At 36.8% G+C, this 18,653-nt stretch overlaps 1 protein-coding gene across 3 annotated transcripts in view; it reads left to right on the top strand.

The window, feature by feature from the left end:
• The first annotated feature begins 2,203 nt into the window (after positions 1 to 2,203).
• frmpd3 (FERM and PDZ domain containing 3) overlaps positions 2,204 to 18,653 on the top strand; it is a 101,447-nt gene continuing 84,997 nt past the window's right edge. For 2 of the 3 annotated variants that reach the window (XM_032554319.1, XM_032554318.1), the window contains exons 1-2: positions 2,205 to 2,488; positions 2,585 to 2,701. The gene's annotated coding sequence lies outside the window, so the exon portion shown is untranslated. Of the gene's footprint in view, positions 2,489 to 2,584; positions 2,702 to 18,653 lie in introns of all 3 variants that reach the window. The other variant, XM_032554317.1, reaches the window with a different exon arrangement.

The raw sequence follows: 18,653 nt of genomic DNA on the forward strand, positions 1-18,653 counted from the left end.
ATAATTAATAAAACACATAATACATAACAAAGGATGTTTCAGATGTTTTCACAAACTAAAACATATCCAAACTGCATGGGAGATTTCTCTGATGGCTGTCTATCTGCGGTCTAGCACTAACACTTATCTGTCTTTTGTCTAAAAGTATGTGAAGATGTTTTATATTTTTATGTACCTTGAGATTATGTGCATCTCTGGGCATATTTTAAATTAGCTGCAAGAGCTTCAGTATGGTAAAAAGCAGCTTTTCATATTTTCTTGTCCATGGTCCTTGTCGAATAAATTAAATAAACTAAAGAATATCAGCGTCTCTAGAGCCCCAGTCTAACCTTTACTCTACCTGCCTGTTGACACTAAAAATATTGTTCGCCCAATGTGGGCTTCTCTCCAGCATCCATGGGACTTTTTGAGGAAAGGGCAAGTAGGACCCTAATTATGGTCTCCACTGTAGTGATGTAACAGAGATGGGTTTATGCTGGGGTCAGTTTGGGAGCTGACCTCCAGTTGGTAAATTTATGCTGATGTCTTGGCCTCCATTCTCTCTGCAAATGCACCAATGCAAATGCAGCACCACACCACAGCAGGCTCCATGATGTGTGTTTCTGAACTTTGCGGCCATTGCATCATACACTTACCCACCCAATAAGCAGTATACCTTTTTCTCACAGGAAATGTAAAGCTATACCTTGGCCCCATCCAACACCTTAACTTAAACACATTAAAGACAAGATTTTGGACTGGGGTTGGGGGAGACAGTCAGCAAGCAGTGGCATTACCCCCCAATGTTAAAAGAAGAAAATATCTCTAAAATACACAAACTATTTGAAGTGAATTATTACCAAGGAAGAAATGATCAGTTAAGAGATCAGCTGGATCAGTCTTGTCAAGAAGGCAAGTAAATGCTTGTTCAAATCCATTAAAAACTCACAATTTGAAGCACTTGTAGTCGTCGAATTAAAAATGTGCTTATACTCTGCAGTCTGTCACTAGTTTCTGCCAGGAATAACTGCAGACTTTGCATGCAACCCAGACATTTTGATGACTAGCCTGGCTCTTCACATTTGTAGCGACAATAAAACTACCGGTCAACGGTTGGCAAAAAAACACATTGTAGACATAGAAAATCATTGGTTAGCTTGTGAGCAGAATAAAAAAAAATATGCAATAACACCTGTTTTTAAGAAATAGTCTCAGAAGACCTGCAGGTTTGTTTTTTTTTAACTTTGATCGTAATTTTCTATGAGGAACCAAAAGGCCAAAAAACAAACTGGTACACAAAATATAAATTAAATTATTCTTACTAGCCAGTTCTATTATTATGTTGACAACTGAAAAAAAACAGCACGATCCCCAAAGAGGCTGTTTATGTCCGAGTGGAAAACTCACTGTGGTTCAGCGAATACACATTTTACAAAAATGAGCATGTGTATGTTGACTTGCATTTTACAGACATAAAATTATGTGTTATTTCAGTATGTTTCGACAATTTATCTCTCGTTGCTGTTCTATGTCAGGTCAACTGTGGTATTGCATGTTTTCTTTTTCCATATGGAACAAGAAGATGACAGTGTAAGCTACATAAAGGAGACAGTTTGGGGAAATTATTAGAAAAAAGAAGAAGTTGCGGTTACTAGGTATTTTCTGAATGCAAACGTCTCTACTTTCTTCTTCTTCTATTGCAAGATTTCTCTACCAAGTTTTGCTTTCTCAAGTTTAAATGCCTCTTTCCATTTCTTCAGATATTGCCTGATCTTCATTTTACCATTTTATGGTAAATATCATTATAAGCTCATATATTTTAAGTAAATGAGATTGTAATTTAACATCCCATATCTGGTATAGACATTGGATGGTTTTATCTCATATTAGTTTTATTTATTTACTCACTCTGAAACATTTTATTTGGATTTAGTAAGTTTATATAAATTACAATATGCTTATAAACTTTTGCATACCAATGTGAATAATATATATTCTTTGTGTATGCCTTCTCCCTTGTCTCCTTCTTTGTGCTCACAGATTGGAGTGACTCATGAACTCAATCATACATTTGTGACAGACTAATACCAATAGATCGGTTAGAAAAAAAAAAACTCCATCCTATACTGTCTTTGTTGCCGGTCTCCGTCTTTTGCTCCCACACACCCCTCCCTCTCTCCCATCCTCTCTCACCCTGCCACAGCATTTCAGAGCTGCCAGAGGCGTTAACAGAGAGCGAATAGACTCTGATTTCACACACAGCACAGGGAGGAGTCGGCGTCAATGTGTAAATGCACACACGCACTCTGATGCCCATGCCCAGGGAGACAACAGGAGGCGGACAGAGACTTCAGTTGCAGAATGTCCACTTGCTGCAGTCAGACATGTAGGAGGAGTAGCTGCTCTGCTCGCCGTTCCAGCTCTGTTTCAGTCCTGTAAGCACCTCCCATCCCCCCCAGTGTTCGCTCCCTGGTCTGCGGTTGCTAAGGGGCTGGCTGGAATGACCCGGGTAAGTAGGAGACACAAGAAGATGCACTAGATGGGGCTGCCGGCTGGGAGGACTCTCTGATCCCTGATCCCTCCTCTTCTCCATGCTGACACACAGACAGAAGAGCTCTGATCTACAATACAGATGCATGCCCATATAGGAGGGCACTGCTGTGCAGACCAACGGTCTTCAACAGGCACAGCTTGAGAGGAGGACCTCCACAGAGACACACAGGTAAGGGGCAGCACAGCTGCATCTGCTCTGTTGGATTTCCATCAGTATTGAGTTGTGCAGATGTAGAGGAATTGGCAGTGTGTCATTTAATTATTGTCTTTGATCCAGGTCTGAGCTTAAAAAGTGATTGATCTGTTTGGTTTATGCTTGTGTTTGTGTGCTGCACTGCATGACCATTGACTGATAAGAAGATGGGTTTGTGGATGAGCACTGTGGAAGCATGACAATGGGTAATGTCTCCTGGATGAGATGCTCTGATATCCATCAGATGTCTACATGATGTCAGTGGGAAATAAGAGGAAGCATAAAAGGACCAGGAAAGGAAGAAGGAAAAGACTGAAAAGTGCCACATCCTGTCTTAGTGATTGGTCTCATATTTATTTGAAACTCCTCGGTTGGCGATATCTTCCAAACACTTGGGGCTGTGTTTCTCTGTGTTTCAAGGCAGCTACAAGTGCTTATAGTGAAGAAATGTTTGGGGGAAAAGCTCTAAGGGACTTTATAGAGACAGTGCTTACTGAAGCTGAAGAACAGGAAGAGCTCCTGCGTGTGCATACATCAAGCTACGAGAAAGCTGGAAGTTGGGGAGGAAGCCTGAATGTAGACTGAAATTAAGAACAGAAAACCTATGTTGGAAATAGAGGTTCAAACAGAGGATTCAAATAATTATCTGCCATGTTACTAAAATAGAAGGTCTACGAAGACCTTTAAGAGGCTGAAAACAGAAAGAGAAAAGGTCTCTAAACAGCATATGTTTATCTGTAATACTGTTCACATGACTCTTAAATGGTTTTTTTGGGGGGTGGAAGGGGGGAAGGTTCACTTTCTCTGTGAAAGTCAATGGCCACAGCAGCAGCAGCTCCATTCAGAGATTGGCTCTGAGCGAATGTGCTTATGCAGAGGTGCCCGTGCTTCAGAGAGATGAGCTGTCCAGTGCTGTTGCACGGTGCATACATCACTAAACACAGAGCTATAGGCCCAGGAGGAATCAACAGAAAGAAATCCATTACTTAGATGACTATGGTTTTGTGATCTCATCACATGAATGTGTTTGGTTTGAAGACACTGGACAGGGGTGAATGGAGAGAATAATAACAATAAACATCTTCACTTCTCAAAACAACAACAACAAAAAGAAGTTAACACAGACCAAAAATATCAACCTGTTTTATTATGGTGTCTGTTTTATTATGATTATTTGCTGAAATTCAGTTTGAATTTAAATACTGGAGCATCTTTCGATGATTTTCATCTGCTCGACTCGTCTGTTGTTTGACAGAGTGGACGTCTGAGGAATTATAAGCTTTTTTCAGAGATGCTTGGTTGATCTTTATACATTCAAGGAGGGATGAAATTACCAGACAAGATTCAAATCGCTACTTTATTTATGCATTAGTATCCTGAATTAAATTCAGTCTAAAGATCCAAAATAATTTCTGCAATCTTGTTGCATGTCTCACTCTCAGGGGCAGTCACTGTTCTGTTACTGTCAACTTCTGCTTAGTCAATACAAAAAGCAGAACAGCCCCAATGTTGCAGGGTATGGAGCAAATTAACACCATTTGCAAAACTGCCTTAGCCCAAGTTCACACACCTGCCAGCTTCTCATAACATGGCTCATTGAGGCGTCCGGTATAACATGACTGCCACCGATAAATACCAAGCCAGGGCATGCTTTCAAAATCCAATCAACATCAAAGTGACAAGGTCTGATGCACATGTAAGGAGAACCAGTTGGCACAGGCCAGAGCTCTGTAAATCTGCATAAAAGCAAAGTAAAAAAGAGAAATGGCACAAAATAAGACCTAGAGATTACACCAATTACAAGAAAGCATTTAAATGAGGGGGAAAAACAGACAATTTTTTCATGCTCTGATAAATATTTTGCTAGTAGTTAGGCGCTCATGGATGGCTTTGTTACAAATAACTTGAGTACTTCCTCCCCAGAGACGAGCGTGAACAGACACAATCAACCATTATGGGTCTTCCTGGCTAGAAATTATTTTAAATCTAAAATTAATCTTGTAATGTTGGACGAAATGATTTTTGTCTTGGAATTACAGATGTGAAGTTCAAGAATAAGTCTTGTAGTATTTTATGCATTTATTACCATCATTAAATCTGATGAAAACACCAACTTCTCCAGAAAACTACTAGATATTCAGTCTGGTATCAGTCTGATGCAGCCTGTGTTTTTATTTTTCCTAATTGATGCATTTGGGTGATTTGTTGACTAATTATATACATATCAAAGGAAGTGAAAATATCTGCATGATAAATGACATCTGCCATTTGCAGATGTGTTATAGAAGATCAGTTAGGATAAATGGCATGTCTTTATCTCAGATTAATTGGGATAATTTATTTATGTGATCTAATTAGAGAGATAATATAAGGTTACTTGCAAAAGCTATCCATACCTGAGTGTATGGTTGTTTCTAAAGGATTTTGTATGAGAAACCAGGTGTCTGCAACCTATGGCTCTTTAGCCACCGTGACTCATCAATGTGTCGGCCAAAAGTGTTAAAGTCCTGAGAAATATGTTTAAATATAAAAGTTGTTTAGTTCTTTTATTTTGTCATTAGGCTGCAAACTGAACATCTTCCATAAATACGGAATGTTTCATTCAAAAAAGTGTTTTATTATGTGTAAAATTTGGAAATGTTACTTTGTTCTTTATTTTTTAGTTCTTTAACTTAACTAAAAACGTAAAATAATTGTTGTAGTAGGTGTTCATACAACTAAAAAAGTGTCATGCAGGCTATATGGCTCCAGACAAAATTTATTTACCATGTATAACGGCAAAATGGCTTTTGTTGTAAATGTTGTGGCAGACCAATGCAAAATGGCTCATAGCTATGAAGTAGAATGAAAATTATACTTCTGTGTGGTATGAAAATGTGTTTTAAATGAAAAGCTGAAACTTGTTTATGTCTATTCATGTTTCTTCAGCATTATGTCCTAAATAACATCTAGTGACATGACTGCTTTCCGAAGTTAAAAAATTAGCTAATAGAATCCATCTGTGTACAATGCCTCAGAAGTTTGCATGAGAACATAGACAACAAATAACATCATGAAGACCAAGGGATGCATCACATAAGTCAAGGACATCATTGTAGAACAGTTTGACAAAGTGATATTCCAAGTTTTGAACATGTCACATAGCGCTGCTCAGTGTGAAGAGAGCATGGGACAACTGCAAACATTTCAAGACAGCCAGTCCATCCAAACTGACGGCAGGGCAAGGAGAGACGTAAATAGAGAAGCAGCCAAAGAACAAATTATAACTCTTGACGTCCTCTTGAGATCCACTAGTCAACAGGTTTTGAAAAATTTTCAACTGAGCAACTATTAGTGTTGTACTCGAAAAATCTAGCCCTTGTGGAAGAGAAGCAAGACGGAAAACCAAAATATATAGACAGGACAATACAGGAAGAAAATCTCTTAGATGCTGCAGAAGACTTTAGACTGGGATGGAGGTTCACTTTCCAGGAAGATAATGACCCTAAGTATACAACCAAAAATATGTTTAAATTAATATTTGAGAATGGAACAATCAGGCCTAAATCCAGTAAAGAATTTCTCACAGCACTTAACAGTTTTTCAGGCTTAAATCAAATCTGACCCAGCTTGAGCTATTTTTCAAATACAAATTTACAAAACGTCTCTAGATGTGCAAAGCTGTAGAGAACCAATAAAAGTCTTGCATCTGGAGTTACAATAGAGGTGGTTGTATGCCAAACTTTTCAGATTTTTATTTCCAAAAGATTTTTTAAAACTATTTGTTACTTTGTTTTATGTATATTATTTTAGGTATCTTAAAAAGTTATAGTTTTACTTCTTGTCTTGCACTAAGATTATATAATAAATAAACTAATTTCCTATATCTAAAAAGATAGGTATTTAATTTGATACATTAATCTGTTTAACACTGTATGGAAAGGCTATATTCTATACTGGTTCTGCAGAAACGTCTATGATTATTTGGATTTTGTTTTGTTTGACTGAATCAGATGTTATGTTCAGTTGTGCCGGTTACTATAGTTAAAGCCAGAGTGTTCCTGGAATGAAACCTTTTATATTTTTCACTCTATTTACCAACACACATCTCAAAGAGGTCATTTCCAAAATGCAGTTCATGTGTTGAAGGACATCATGTACTACGATGATGTTTTAAAGGTTTGTTATGTATAACATTATATGGGCTGAAAAGATCCTAAATACAGGAAATAAATAGGGAGGTAGTTAGAAAAGGGCGATACTTCGTGACGTCAATGGTTTGAACCTGATGAATGGCCGAGGCATTTCTGTGTGGCGTTCCTCTAAATGCTGACATGGGTTTTCACTTTGTGCTCAATATGTTTCACACAGTCCAAGAACATGCATGAGAAGAAACTGGTGACTAACCTAGCAGTATGTGTGAGTGACAGCATGACAGGTTCAGTGTCAGTCTGTGTTTAACTGATGGACAGATACTGGAGTAAAGGAAAACAAAGGTAGAATCTGATGCCATTACAACTTAAAATATTGTGGTAGGTTAAGACAATGATGATAGACTAAATAGGAACTAACATTCCTGTAACTGGCTAACGTGTCAGAATGAGCGCCTAAGCACAATAAACTAATAACTCGGCAGCAATAAGGTTTAGGATAAAAAAAGTTTTTTAAAAAAGTGTTCATTGTGGGATTAGCCACAGACTTTCTGGACATACGATACTGAAAAATTCTGCCTCATAAACGTTACAACTTCAGTGCCAAACTGCATATGGCACAGTTATGCATAACTGCCAGGAAACTTGTGCATGAGTTACTCGCGTGTGGCAGCAATCGCAACAATACTTAATCGTGTGCTATAATATGCAGACACTCTGTCTCTACTAATGAAGATTCTGGGATGTCTGCTATGAATGCTTAAAGAAGCTTCAGTTGAATACATATCAACTGAGCTTATATTTATTTGACCATTGACCAGTTTAGTTTTATCCTCAGACTGTCTTTAAATCATCTGAGTTACCGTTGCTTGCTGGGGAGCATTTTAGTCTTGCACTCGTACAGTTGTAGGTTTAATTCCAGTTTCTTAATGGCACAAGTTGATGTGTTACTAGGCAAAACACTTCACTCCAATTTGCATGCCAATCTGTGTATTGGAATAAGGAGATGTACACATTTTTAAATGAAACTGGGTGCATGTGTCAGTTTGTGTGGCCAGGGTTACTGTAAAAATGCTGTAGAAATTAAATCTATTTGCAAAATCTAGAAAGAAAATAAGTTTAATGTTCAGTTGTGATTTATGTCAGTCTCTTTTCTTTAGCAGCAGCATCAGCTCTCAAAAACAGCAAAGAGAGCCATGTGTTCATTCTTTACAAATATTGTCTGTCGCAAGGAAACATAACAAATACCTCCTGATACGTTACAATTTACTATTGTGGTCATTTTTTTTCTTAAGCAACAAATTGATTTTGCAGGCTTAGAAACTGTTTAAATGATGCATATGGGAATAAATAACAACTGATTAGACACTGGCTTCTTTACTACGACATGTCAGAGTAATTCAACCACAAACAAAGTTAGAGGTAAAAGGCCAGGGGTCAGGGTAACATAAAGAAATAGGGTTGATTGAATGCTATCATAAAGGGAATGTATTTTATATGCAGCACAATGCTACAGTAAGATCTGTGCTATGATGAAGACAGACAGACAGACAGACAGACAGACAGACAGACAGACAGACAGACAGACAGATAATTCCTCCTAATCATCTGTGGCAATGTAAAAAAAAAAAATCATGTTCACCCTCGGTTGTGGTCACCCCTGACAACCATCATTTTCTGCTGCTGTTTCTGAGGGGGAATCTTGCAAGCTGGCAATCAGACCTGAGACAAACACGAGACGGGCAAAAAACGATAGTAATAGACTGAAAGTGTTACTAGAGTGATAAATATTTAAGTAACTACAATTATATTAATTGGTCTTCTGTGCCAGCAGATTCATGCTCCATGGGAGAGAAATGCCATGTGGAGTTTTTGCTTAACTTGGCCAAAATTCCAAACAGTCAACTGGGAAAAAAAGGAAAAATAAGAGAACACAAATTTGAAGTGAATCCAAACGATAAATTTACTATTTGAAAACTAGATTGTACGAGCTGTGGGTGTTTTGGTCATCTGTTGTCAGCCACATTTAGCAAAACAGTCTGTCTTTTTTACAAAAGTGTAACCACACTTCAACTTAGCTGCAAACTGTCCCTGGCTAATAGAGAACTTCACACCATGTCTACAGACATCCCTGCTATCCAACCAGAAACATTTCTACCTCAGTTGCACGCAGAGCACAGGTACATTAGATACTAATGAAACATAGTATGGTGCTGGAGAATCATTTTAAAAATCACTCGACGGTGTGAAGCCTCATCAAAAACTACCGCAGAACTGACTTCCCTTTGAAGGTTTGCTGACTTATTAATCCGTTTTGATACCCAAAACTTTGTCATTCAACATTCAACATCATCTATTGAGTTGGAAACATATATGCAAACCTCTGTTTGGTCTTTAAAAGTATTTCACCTCCTCCACTTACAGCACTTGTTACATCGTTGTCTGTCAGAACCGCTGGAGCTCCAGAACTTAATTTCAATGAAAACTTCTCAGGAATGGAATAACATACCAAAAAGTGTAATAACATATGAGCATTTTAAATAATGTTCTAACTTAAAAGTATGGCTCCTAGATAATCAAAGTGCAGGCACTGATCATGTGATTATTTTTCTTCAGTTTTTTTATGTATCTTTTTTTTTTTGTGCTATACAGCTTTTTTATTCTTTTTAAATTTGTAGCTTGACTTTTTAGATAAAAATGCTTTTTATTTATTATCATCATTATCTTTTTTTTGGAAGAAGCTTGTTCATTTGTTTGCATTGCACTGTAATGCATTACATTTATATTGATTGCACGTTGAGGGACTACAGATGAAAACTAGTCATTATAGCTAACTCTGGCATATTATGTGATGTGCAGTGTCCCTTCTGAAATAAATGAACAACAGTAGGAATCTATAGCTTCTTTGCATGCATCATAAATACTAAATCCGCCTCAAGATGTTTACGTTTTAGCACAGCCATATGTCTCTCTCAAACTTCCATAAAAATTTCTTATTCTTAGCTGCACTTTTATGTCAACCAAGTCCTTCTTATATGACTTTATGTTATGCATGTGCTGAGAAGAGCAGCAGTCAGCCAGTTTGAGTTGCGCCACTCCTTGTGTTGTAATGTAAAGAGAAAATAAACACAGTAACATTTTGATGGCTCTGAGTATCTGTATGTTGAATATAAAGTCTTGACAATTGTCAAACATTGATCCGGATTTGGATACAGACCCAATTCACACCTTATTTCTGGGCTAGTACTCAGCTATTTGGAAGAAACCTGAATATGTATATAGTAAACCTATAACATCGATCAATTATAGACACAACATTTAAAGCAAAGGGCTCACAGTCATATTAAATAAATTATAATGTGTGTTCCGATGATGCTCAAATTAAAAGCATCTTTTGAAAAAGTAGACATTCAACATGCTTTTCATTGAGCTCACATTTCTGTATGTTTTTTTCAAATTGGTCTAACATAATATTGTAATCAAATGTAGGTTTTCAGAAGCTGCACGTGGAAAATCATCATTAATACAAAACAAAAGCTTGAGATCAGTCTGTGTGTAATTAATCTATATGATGAGTTTCACTTAGTGAATATACAGTAGTTAATGAAACAAATACATTTTTTCAGTATTATTCTAATTTATTGAATATGACTGTAGTCTGGCGTCCACATGATTAATTGGAACAGCAAAGAAAAAAAAATACAATCTAAATAATTAGGACACCTAAAAACTTCTTGTACAGTAGCTGCTGCATGTGTCAAGTTAGACAGTCCTTCAGAGACAAATAATGCAGCTACATATTTTAGTAAAGTGTTTTTTAACATTGTAGCTAAAGTTAAACAATGATGGAGCGGAGGATACCGTCGAGAAACGTTCAAGAGACAAAGCTTTGGTCGCTGTCAACAGGAACAAAATCATCCTGATTATTTAATGTGCCATTATTGTGGAGTGAAGTAGAGCACACAGCAATTGCAGTTATACAATACCGATTAAATGTAACATGAATTTCAAGTGAACGTCACAATTTAAAGGCAAATTAAATGAATACATTTTGCTAAGCCAAAATTAATCCCAGTAATTGGGTTGTTTTTCATCTGAGCTGTTAAAACTTTGATTAGATTCTAATCTGTGCACTTTGTAAAATGAAATGCTGAATATCAAAGGCAAAATAAAATGAAAATTAGAAAAATGGTTTTGGGTGTGCAGTTTACACAGTTTGCAGAAGATAGACTCTCTATCTTTTAACACAGGTGTTCTGATATTACAGTCTTGTATGTTAGCTTTAGTCCAATAATTTTAATTACTTTGTGTATAAAAAATTACTAAAGTTTAAAATTTGGTTGTAGAAAATGCATCCTAGGTATTGGAGTAAATAGGTTTAGTTTGTATCTGTTATTTATTACTTTCATATCTTTGTACTATGATGGAGTCCTTGTTCTGTATGATTGTAAGTTAAGATAACTCAGTCAATACGCACCGAAGCAGAGGAAAGAACATGTCTGTGCCTTCTTTACTGATATATTCCAGGGCTTTTACATGGTAAAGTGTGTTACTTTAAGTAGGTTACTTGGAAGGTAGTGTAAAAGCACTTAAAGTGGTCAACAAGATTCGAAAAGTGCTACAAAAATTCAGTTTATTCACCATTTAACCCTCAGAGCACAAAGTGGGAAGGGGATGCATAAATTACAATGAACCCTCATCAACAAAAAGCTTTTCTACAGCATCTACAAAATTCTCTTGCCAAATCTATACGGCTGAACATCCATCAAAGAGAAAATGCAATGTGCTGTGAAAGACTCAGGGTCACCAGCCATTTTGGGGGATGTACGCCATCTCTGTGAATGATGTGGGCATAACCTTTAACACTAGCATGGATGAACTCCTGGAATATTCACTGATGAAGCAACCATCTGTTTGCTTAATAATCATTTTCTTTCAGCATTGTAATGTTGCATTCCGTAATAACATTTAGGCATGGGCAGGTTAGAAGGCATACTGTGATGTTAAAAAGTCACGGTTTCAAAAGCACTAAAATTTTCTGTCATACTCTTCCTGCTGTATAAGCATTTTTTTTATGTCTGATCAGAGATAAGGTGGAGTTACATTCACAGCACGACCTCTACGCCCTACATAGCTACTAGTTCTACAAATTCAGGCAAGTCACCTCCTATCGTCCCCATCTAAAAAAAGTAAAGTCTGCTATGTGGAAATACCTCTGCTACCTCGGTAAGAAGACAAATGGTAACTTGGAGGAAGAACATGCTACTACGTGCAAAACGTGCTTGTGGACATTTTTAGGTGGTGGCATGTCAAACATCATAGCACACGTAGGGGCGCACCACCCGTCCCTATTTGCTAAATTAAATTGAAGTTCATGCTGTCTTGAAATTAACTATCTACCGTTAGCGTCTGGCATTAGTAAAACAAATATCACCATGTTGTTGTGGCATATTATGCTGGTCACAAGTTCTCTGCATGAGTGTTTCTGGAGTTGCTGGGTTGTGTTTTGGATTAATTTTAAATGAAACGCGAAATTACCGAGTGCTTCAGCATTTTAGCGTTAGTTAATTTTAATTACCACACGTTCTTTGGCAGAAAGCGCTTTTCGTACATGCATTCATGCTTATGGTTTGTTGTTTCTACATGCTTATAATTTATATAAATAAACTGATTTACATCAAACTCCGTCTCGAATCTCAAATAACAATAAAACCCCCCACTGTGATACACTTTTTCTCCCTCTTGATTAAAGTATGTTTAGAACTACATTCACTGGAATGATAACCTTAGAGGCTAAACATTTTTACAGTTTTTAGCTTATTCAGTCTGCTTCCAAGGCTTGGATTAAGTTCCGGTCCTTGATGAAAAGAAACATTCAGTGAAGATCTTCACTGGCACAAGCTTTTTGAATGTGAGTAGGCTTAATCCATGCCTGGGAAACAGAGCCTTTGAATATTGACTAGAGCTTAAGACCTTTATTTGAATATGTGCAAACATGTTTCAGCGTACACTGCATAAATCTTTCACAAATACTCCACAAAGCAACTGAGATTTTACCTTTAAACACTTCCATCAACTCAATCTGTTGTCTGACATCCCTCCATCAGGCAAAAAACCTATTGATTACATTTTTTTTACCCTAGCAGAGGGACACATGCTTAAGCTATCTAATAAACAAAACAATCTGGCCTTACTTCAGGGATTACTAAATCTTTCCAAAGCCTCTTGTTATATTTAATTGTCTAGCAGGTGAAAACTCTAAATATGTTGTGGCTACAGTTCTCTGCAGAATTCTCTAACAAGCTGTCAAACACTAGATTGCATCAGACTTAAATCAGACGTGGCTCTGTGAAGTAGAACCACCACAGCCGCTGCAGAGAGTGAAGCTCCTCCAGACTCCTCTGTATCAAAGCTTTCAGTGACCCTGCTGGTGGTTGACTCACACGGCACAGATTTTAATAAAATCCTAGAAGCATGATATGACACAGTATTTTATGTCTGGTCTTTTTTTTTTTTTCTACAAAAGATTTAAAACGTTTTTTTGTTTGTGGTGGATTTCTCTGTTCAGAGGATCAAACGTATGGTATATTTTATATAGACTTTAACAAGCAGGTAGATGAAAGAGAAGTTGGGCATCTGTGCTGCTTTCTCAGCAATACAAGCAACTGCAAAGTAAATGCAATTGATAAGTATTTTGTTCACCTAAATAAAAAGAAAGAACCACAGGCGTTTATGAGTTTTCGACCAAACTTATTCTAACAGCCATTTTAATAAAAAACCTTTTACTCTTGTATTTCACACAAATTTTGATCACAAGGCAAACAATGTTCAATAATTTTCTGTTCTGACCAAAGGAAAGTTATTCTAATTATGTCCTATTTGAGGCAGAAAACTACATTATTCTCTAACCTTTAAAATGATGCACAGCGCCCACATTTCCCACCAACGTTGCAAGCATTATGTCACAACCAATCAAGTCCAGAAAGAAAGAAAAGAGAAAAGTGACAGGTATCAGGTGAACTCCTCAAATCACGACTTATTTTATGTTTTTTTTTAAATCATGTTTAGCAGTGTTTCAAATGTTTACTCTCTCTCTCTGCATAGTAAGAGAGATGGGGTAGTCAACTGCTCTAGCATTTTAAACACAGCTTCATAAGTATGCTGCGAGCATTCACAGTTAGGTATTGCGCACTTACACACCAGGACAATACACCAGAACAGAAAAAGCACAGTCACCTAAACTGAGGTGAAAGCATGATTTAGCTGTCTCACTCTGTTACACGACATAATTAACATCATCTGTCTTCATGACACTGATATAAACTTTTATGGCAAGATCCTAGATTTTACCTTTATTATGTTCGTTTGTTGTCCTGTGTCCATTTATAAAACCATTGATTGCTGCAAATGTATTTCACCTTTTACGATGGAAGTTTCAATGAGAAAAAAAATCATCATTATCATAAAAGTTATCAAATATCTTACAACAAAAATCTGCTGACTTGCATGTGGGTATGCTAGATCGCTTCACTTTCGTTTTCGGTAGATTTACAGAATCTTCTGTTTGTTAATCATCATTTACAGAAAACATTACACAGATCTGCTATTAATTATAAAAAAGATTGTCTTTAAACTATATGGCTAATGTATTATTGTACTGTGACACATTTTATTCTTTGTTTTGGGGTGACTCACTAAAATTTGGACATTAATGATGTTTTAAAACATTACAAGAGGATGATAACCCACTTTTCTGTGATGTACTACTAACTGAGTCTTGCACCAGAACTTTGAAAAGATACATTTGTGAGCAGTAAAACAAATTAGCATACATTAAACACTGAAATCTTTATCTGTGGTTTGTTGCTCACATTGTTTTTACGGTTGCCTTGACACGCTCATAAAATGTTCTTCAACGAAACAGGCTGCAACACCATCTGTAATAATTATCTTAAACCTGGTAATCCTTTAAATATTTAATTAATATTATTAGGTGGATTCATTATTAGGTGTGCTATTACACTTATTGTTGTAACATTTTATTGTATCTTGCTAAAATAGTGCTACAATATAAGAAAGTTAAAACAAGCCAAATTAAAAACATAAATCCTAACCACGGTGTTGCCTCAAAGAAAAGCTGCTTTTCAGACAGGAAACTCTTGATACCTTTGATTTGTTGGAGTAAATAAGGCTGAGGATTCCTCTCAATCTGGCGCTAGAGTCTCTCTGCTGAGATCTGTGAGGTTCTTTGATGTGCACGTTGCTCACTCCCTGAAGCAGTACAAACCGAAGATAAAGCTTTTCCACATAATACAGCCCTTCACTTCAAAGGTCTAAAAATTAATGCACAGGTGTGCTCAAATGTTGTGATAAGTCTACACATTTTAATGCAACTGTTAGCAAAAACCCTTCTGTTCTTTCAAAGAAGAACATGTAGATTAACTGAAAATACAGTAAATACTACTGACATATTTGAATGTTTCTACTGACAGAGTATTTCTAATGCTGTCAAGTAGGATGTGAGGATATGCCTACTTTTTCAAAATCATAAAGAGATTTAATTTGTTTATCTTTTGTAGACTTTGTCGCCATCAAATGTTTTGATCATCAAACTGAGAAATAGGACATTAAATGTAGGCCTTTTATGAAATACACACTGAATTTGATTAGCACCTAAAAAAAATGCATTTTAGTGTTTACATTCTTATTTATTCTTCTTTACAGAAGCCCAGTGATTATTAAGGTTAAAACCTTTTTTTTATTCTTTTTTTAAGAAGATGCAGCGGTGCATTAAGGAGCGTGCTTTGTGCAGAATGACAGTGAGCAACAGCAGTTCAAAGTTAGACAGTAAAGCCTTTTTTTAGCCACATCCACACAGATCAAATTTTACAGCATGTACTTCATTATTACCAATATCCATACAAACTAAGCAGATCTAAGGTAAAAATCTGAATTGAGCATTAAGACCTGCTGTATGAACAAGTCTAAAGAGTGCAACATTATCAATGGTGTTGTATTTCAGTGCTTCATCCTATTAAACACCTAATTCTTGTCTCTCTGCATTATTTGTTCCCAAGTAATTATGTCCATGTATGTCCAGGTTATTGCAGAGACTTTCTCTAATTATTACATCACACCCACAGTCCAATCAGGTGGTGAGCTCTTACCAAACTCAGTCCTTATGGGTCAGTAAACTTGCTTAGCAACTCAGAAACGTAACAGTGTTGGTTTACATTTCCAGCCACTAAAGTCCTTCTAATAATTAAACAGATAGTTTAGACTATTGTTGCAGTTTTCTGTTGATATTTGTCTGCTTATGTCTCTACCCATATAAGTCTTAAAGAAATTCAGCTCATGGCAAAAGATCAGACTAAAACAACAATGCCGTTTTAAACAAGCCGACATCTCATCACTTGTGGATGATGACATTGTGACCATTTAAAAAGCTGATTGGTTTAATCCAACAGAAGCAGCTGTTCACCACTACTTGGATTCAGCTCATGCAAATAAGATGCCAGATTTGTCTCAGACATGACTTGCGTATTTCCTCTCATGGGCAAATCATGCAGGAGTGGCCAATATCTCTGCTTATTTAATTCTATTGACAGAGAAAGCAAAAAAATATTGAACAAATGTTATTTTGCTGTAAAGCTCTGTGTGGTACAAGCCACTTGAAAAACACACTTCATTTTAAAACCATTTATCTTCTGTGTTCTGTTAGCAAAATGAAACATTTTTGAAACAAGGCTTTCACCTTGTTTTAGGAACGCCATCATAGCTCTCTTTATCCCATCTTCAAAACAAATGGATTTCATATTGAGCTGCAGTCCTTTGAACATCTTGTCATATTGGGCCACACCTTTGATAAATCCTTAATATTGACAACGATCCATTTCTTTTTACCTTACCCCTTCTAGGTGCATCCAAGCTTTGGTATTCTTTCTGCTGACTCTTCACTCTGCATTACAATTTAACCTGCTTGTTTGTTTGTTTGTTTTACAGATCTGCCAGTGTATTGGATTTAGGATTGTTTATGTTTGTTCTAAAATCAGATTAGTTTTCTGCTTGTTTGTTGTTTTTTTATCTTTACCTAGAATCAATTTCCCTCTGAATTCAGGAGAAGTGTCTTGGCACAATGGAGGTCATCAAGACCATGGGAACATTTACAGTGGAGACTGAATGTAATTCCCCCCCCCCACTGGGTCAGTCTAGCTTGACTTTAGCTGCTTCCTAGAGAAAACTTTTCCTCAATAAGAAATTCAGCTGCAAGGTTGAGATAACCGTGAACCATCATTAAGGTGGGTCACGGTTCAAGAGCTTTTGTATTTTCACCCATTATCTTTGACACCTTTCTTTGCATTTTTATGCCTTATACTTTTTCTTTTTTAAAAGATCTATATTTACAAATTTGAATTTAGCTTTTTTTTCCTACAAGCTCCATCCAGGATAGTCAACTAGAACTGCTTTGGAATAGCAAATTCTGCCGAGATGATTTATTTAAATCAAAAAAATTATGACATACATACATTTCTGAGGCGTTATGAAATCTTTCAGACAACCTGAAACAAGATGTTGCGTTTCTTTTATCCCAATGGTCATATACATTCTTTATTCACTGGTAAACAAGCAAAAAAAACTGTATTGGCACTTAGAGAAAGACAGATGAAACACTTTTATCTCCAACTCGGAGTGCTCCCAGAGCGCTGCTGTTTTAGGAGGCCATTTTGTTGCAGGGTCTTTTTTATTATTTAGTTTGTTTCTGTCTTATCTCATTTACCTAGGTGATAAAAATCCACTGCTTCCTTTAGGCTGCTGACTGTCAGTGAAAGCTGTCTTTAAACGATTCTCTGCTCTGTAAAATTAGGTGTGTTTCTATATGTTATTTATCTACTTTTAAGCAGTGGTTTTGTTATGGTTATTTAGTTGCCTGATTTTGTGTAACAGGGACTGAGAAGATCTGTAAGGTATGTTATAAGAAGTGCTTCTTTGACGCCGGTTGAATTTAAAGTAGTTTTGTTCAAGGTTGAGTAAGCCCATTTTGTGTTTCAGGAGCCATTTTGAGACCATTTGGTCCATCGTGTCCAGACCAAGATGTAGCATGTATTTAGTTTTGCATCACAAATGTGTTTGGATATGTGCACAGTAATTTTAGGTAATTAAGATACGTTTATTGCATCACTTATGGTGATTCATTTGCCAACATTAACAACTGGGCCATGTTTGGTTATTTTTTCTGTGTGCACAGTGTAAACCAGGGGTGGGCAATCCTGGTCCTCGAGGGCCGGTGTCCTGCAACTCTTAGATGTCTCCCTGGTCCAACACACTTGAATCCAACAGCTGAATCACCTCCTAAGTGCAGTCAAGTTCTCCAGAGTCCTGCTAATGACCTCATTATTTGACTCAGGTGTGTTGAAGTAGAGATGCATCTAAAAGTTGCAGGAGACCGGCCCTCGAGGCCTGGAGTTGCCCACCCCTGGTGTAAACAATACATAGGAGAGTGATTGTGGTTGTATGTGGTTTCCCTCTGTTGGGAAGGGCAATGAGCAGGATGATTTGGAGACACATTTTCTACATATATCTGCAAATCTTCAATATGACAATTTAACTTGGAATTCTTGCTTTAAGTTGATATTTTGGACAATTATTGGACATTTTCCTATATTTCTCCCAGTAATTAGAAATGGTGAAGGACTTTTAAACTTTGCTCCACATGCATTCTCTGTGCTTTCATACAAGAGTAATTAAATGGAAGATGTGGAAATTAAATTCTGTCAACGTAGTAATGGCAGACCGTCTGA

The sequence above is a fragment of the Xiphophorus hellerii genome, chromosome 23 (assembly GCF_003331165.1).
Source record: "Xiphophorus hellerii strain 12219 chromosome 23, Xiphophorus_hellerii-4.1, whole genome shotgun sequence".
Taxonomy (NCBI): Eukaryota; Metazoa; Chordata; class Actinopteri; order Cyprinodontiformes; family Poeciliidae; genus Xiphophorus; species Xiphophorus hellerii.